Genomic DNA, 5,831 nt, shown 5'->3' on the forward strand with positions numbered 1-5,831 from the left:
AAACAAAACACACAAAAATACATCATGCAAGATGGTCAACGCTCACACCATGACATTGAATAGGTCAATAATGACAAATGGAGGGGGACGTGAAGCGGTTGAAAAGCATTCCGAACAAGAAACCAAACCCGGAAACAATCACATTCAATACTACACGTGTGATTAAATTGACCTAATAGACGTGAAATTCAATTAAAAAGCAATATGATATAGCATTAATTCGAGTCAATTATGTAGTTTTTTTTAAATATTCATCGAAGAAACAAGTTTACAAATTTTTGAAACACGATGAAATGTATACGATTATCATTTAAATAACTTATTGTTAACATATTGTATAACCTTTCTGCCTAGTGTACACATTACAAAGCCCAATTTATCTTGAAGAAGTAGTAGTGTAACGTGTAAAATTCACTATTACATATCTTGTTTATGACTATTTTCAAATTAAATGAATATTCTACACAAATGAATGCCGTGGATTATTATTTTTAAAATTGATCACGAATGCAGTATAAGAATGCAGACAATAATTGTTTAAAATAGCATTGGCCAAATAAACGCATTGTTTTCCGTATGCCGTTTGTGTTGTTAATAAGATTTTAATGTCTTCAAGTACAATTTAAGTGTATGCATTTCTTATTAGAAGAGACATATTCTACCGGCAATTTAAACATCTTTGGGGGCTAAGCGATGTGTTTGACTCTGCATTAGATTGATTTTATACTCTAACAAAAACTATTAAAAGTAACAAACAATGGTTTAATTGAAAACTTATTGAGACCCAATTGGTCAATAGATTAATAACTGGGAAATACAACAACGTGCTTATATGAACAACACTTGTAAGATATTTGCTATTGTGCATAACTTACTTCATATAAGTTTTGTGCAGAAAAATCCAGAAAAAAGTAACCATGTACAAAAATAAGGCACGCTTAACGGAAGCATTGCCATGCAATTGAACTCTGTTAAAGGCGTCGACAGACTTGATGTGCAAACCACTTGCATTACGACCACAACATTTCATATGTGTCAATATGTAATTCCAAGATACTTAAAATGGTGTCGATAATATATCGTTATGAATCAAATAACATATTTTTAGAAGATAAAAGCAATCTGATTAGCCACAATACAGGATCTTAACTATTCCGTAACGTAAATGCTTTATAAGATAGGTGTATTAATATCCTCAAACGCCTGCGTCTTTTATGATACACTAATAAAAAGATTTGCGGTTTACCGCATTTAGTTGGTACATGATATTGCACGTCTCTAATAGATTCATACAGTTTTTGCGAGCTCTGTATTTCTGCTGGTAAATTAATCATGTCATAACCACTATTTCTATTTTGAAATGGACGTATAAGTGCTACATATGGATCTTTAAACTCTTATTGGCTAATGTATTACGTGTTTTTTACAATGTTAATTGCGATTTTGAAAGACAATGTTTCATTTATTGTGTTATTATATAAGCTGAACTTTGCATACGTGTTATCATATTATGCGGAACTTGTTTACCCAAAGATGCACAACTACACAAATTGCTTTTAAGATGACATGGAACGTGTTTGGAATGGGTGTCTCTTTGTTATGTCACGAGGCAGACGAACACGCTTTCAGATTTATATTGTCTGCTTTAACACCTGGTTTGCGTCAGACGAACAAAAGCATTGCAATCTTGCAGACGATAATCTATTTAACTTGAATCCACAGGTAAGTGATCATGATGGTTGGAAATCTCGTCTGCCAGTTTGCCGGCTTTCCCACGGTTGTGTGGTTACCACGAATGCTCGCGTATGCTCTTGGCGTATATACATTGCGCATCGCGCCAGACAATGATGGTAATGAGTTACCAGGAGCAAAGACAGAATTGCGATTAAACCACTAAGAGTAAAGGCCTTGGAAATAAATTTACCGTCGGCTGGGTGTATGCGGTTGTTTTTGATGAGCTCGTCAATGATAGAGCGTACATGTAGTTTTCACGTAGATGATGAAATTTCAAGGTAATCGATAATTACGGCAAGCATGTTTTTCGTCTTACGAATATGGCATGGAACCCCTTTAGATTCGGTTTAAACTATAAATGTGATCATCGTTATTTTCATAATTAGCGATGTTAAAACTCTGCGATTTTAATGAAAACTTACATGAAAGGTAAATTCAACAAACATTGAACTTTTTACATACCCGACCGTCTCCAAATGAATATCGCACAGCAATGCCAGCCAAGGCTTTTTTTCGGAATTAAATATAATGTAAATCAGGTTGTGTACAAGTATGAACATTTCCTTTTTGGTGCAAAAAACAAAACAAACAAGATTCCTATAACTGAAATATGAACCTCGCTGTAAGTGATAACAAATAAAAAATACCAACGATAACATCTCCACGGTAAAGGCCTTTCTTGGTCGTGGTATTCCGAGACAATGTTATCACGAGATCGTCTCGTGTTTATGGCTTGGTTATTCATATCTCAAAGACCTCTGAAACAATCTCGGTTTCCGATGCTAGATGAAAATTATTTCAGAATCGTATTAATGGAAATGATAAAAGACGCGGTAATATTGTCATTTTCATTCAATGCAGAGTTCTGTTATTGATTCTTTTATTGCGACGGGAATACGGATTTCCTCAATGCCTAGCTTTGACCATCGCTTTTGCGAATGATTTATCTCGTCTTTCTTCCAACCAATGCTAGACAAATGAGGCTTTTAACTTTCTGTCAGACTGTTCAGACAAACATTTGTTTATCCATAATAGATGCTTTCCTTCTTAGTGTTTTCGTGCTTTCCTTTGAAATGTTCATTTTGAAAGAAGATTTATAAATGCCTAAAGTCAGCATTCTTCCACATTTTATTTTGGAAGCATGACTGCGACTTCGTGTAAAAAAGAACGAATTTTTATAACGGCTTGTACTAATTCAATGAAGACATAAGTAAGAAATTTTCTTACGATAATATATAAAGATCGAGTGAAGTTGTATAAATAAATAAAAATATAATAATAATAATAATAATAATAATAATAATAATAATAATAATTATTATTATTATTATTATTATTATTATTATTATTCTAAAATCACGTATATCCAACTCATTGACAAACTCGAAATTTAAGACATTTGAATTGGGTCGATCGATTCATACAGATCGAACTGGTTTGTTTTAAATTGTATTAACATATTTATTATATACCAGAAACAAAAAAGGCGAGAGAGCGTCAATTTATTTACATTTTGCCAAATAATACATCTTTACTTTACTGACATTTATCATATTCACAGATAAAATGTACATGTACTACCTCTATATATGAACATATAGGACACATCGTCTAGCCACCATTAATAATGATTATTTAACGAAATTATAAATTATCTGCAACGACCGTCTGTCGGTTTAAATATCTCCCCGGCCTCTCAGTTTCCCCTCATTCTGGAATGCACCAATCGTTTTTTTTGCACTGTTTGATGTGATCATGCAATATAGGATTCGTAGACCTTGCTGACAGATTAAGCAACTTCGAGTAGTACATTCAAATGTAAAGAAGAATAGCGTATGCAGTTCCTGATACGGAATGGGCTTCCAGGAAAACACAGATAATAAATACAACTCATATTTCATTCTAAATGACAAAACCAGTCTGCTATCGCCAATATTTTCAATTACATGTCAGGTTTCTAAATTAAAAGAAATAACAAATGCCATGATGGGTTTGCATACAACATCGTATCCAGTTTTTTCGCTGTACAAAATGTGGAACAGATACGTTGTATACTATTTTTTTGTTGTACCAATAAAACTATATATATATACGCAAATCCATTATTAATAAAAAAGACTAATAACATATTTATATTCACAAACACTTGGTACACTAGGACACAGCTGGCGAACTAGCATTCGACTGACCTATCGAATCAATAATTAGGGCATGTCAAATGTGTATTCGTACACAATATATTTGCATCGAATCTTTATTTTAAGTATATTTTGCATGGTGTCTTATCTCATTTCTTTTAACAAATATAAAATTACCTTCATTTTGCAATAAACAAATGCCAAAATAATTGTTATGAATTCACGAGTAATTTGATCGATTTCCATAATTTATTATCACAAATATCGTCCAGCGTACTAAAGAATAAAGCCTCAAACTCTTTGATACACACGCTGATTGGCTATTTTGGGGTTTATAGATTTGTCATGCATTTAAAGTAATGATGCAATATTTACACTGGTTAGGCCATCCGCATGACATCCCGTTTAACGAGTCGGTAACCACTGATGTAACGACCATATTCCATTCAAACAGTTCAACATTTGATAAGATCTCGAACGGCAGTATTCAAATTTTGCATACTGTCTCCTTTGCATACAATCTTGTAGAAGAAAAATACACGTATTTAAGCTTTCTATTGTGCAATATTCTAAACAAAAAGAAAACAGATACACAATTTGAATGCTCAACTTTAATAAAAAGCGAACATCGCCATTTCTTTGCCCATGGCATGACAATTGCGGATGGAAATATATGCATATATTTGGATTTTATACCTGAACGGACAATAAGTCGCGCAATATGGGAATTCAAGAAAAAATCGTCATAACTATCATCATAACAAGACGACGTTGGTCGTCCAACAACTACCTCAAGAACATAAAGAGTCGCAGTGGACACTTAAAATGTTTGTAAATATACAGTTAAAGATTATGGTTGTGTCCGGTCCACGACTTTGTAATGAATGATGGGTTTTTGGGAATAAATTACCAAATATGATCATCATATTAAGACGATGTGTTGCATGCAAAACCATCGAATGTCTTTAATTGGCATTTGACCATGCGCTCTTCTTAAAACAACGTTCAACAGTTGAATAATTTATTTTACAAAGCTTTAATTAGCTGCTCGTAAGAAGAGTATGCATACGCTTTCTTCTAAGATTTTACCGCCTGACCTCTTTTTTACCTCAATTAACGCTGGTTTAACTGTTCGAAGATGTTATCAAGATAAAGATTCTGACCAAATGAAGACCGAGTCATACATGTGTTCACTAGAGTGATAACAACGTAAAAATGACGATAATAAGGTTTTCCTAAGACTTGATCTTCTGAGATAGTTCTTTACCTCATTTCGCCCTAAAGTCGAACTAAAATACGCTTGAAACAACTCAAGTATCCGGATTGTGATAGAATAGCTTTCCAAAGTCGATTCAGTGTTGCATGTGTGTATTTTGTTACTTTTGAATTCAATGGTTGGTATAAATACAAAGATTGAACTCGCGATACACGTTTCCTATGTATGAACATTACAAAACAAAAATAGTAATTAGTTTTGCTTCGATAAAAAATGTATTGCTAGTTGCTTGGGTTTTGCTTTGAATCATTTTATTTTTCAATAATAAATATATTTGAGCTCAACAACGGGTGAAAACAATATTTATTTAATACTGCATTTACAGGGAAAAATCGTATTTGCTATATCTTGACATTTTTCGTTCATGACAGCAAAATGACTTAACGCCGTTAAACAAATCTATTTAATACATTTATCCCAAATAGTCTGTCATCCGGGTCGGTTATTGCTTTTTCGTGGAATATGAATCGTCGTGTAATATAGAACAACGACAAAATTAATAGTCTAGAGAAGGTCAAATGATTATATAAAAGCAGAATGAATGGTGTGCATACATACACTATCACATTAAATAATTCCCCTTATTATGCCCAATTCGTCTCTGTATATTTATACGCAGACAGCTTATAAATGATTCACCCTTTGTACTTACCATGATATCGGGAATAACCTTGAGGTAGCCG

The sequence above is a fragment of the Dreissena polymorpha genome, chromosome 5 (assembly GCF_020536995.1).
Source record: "Dreissena polymorpha isolate Duluth1 chromosome 5, UMN_Dpol_1.0, whole genome shotgun sequence".
NCBI classification, from domain to species: Eukaryota; Metazoa; Mollusca; class Bivalvia; order Myida; family Dreissenidae; genus Dreissena; species Dreissena polymorpha.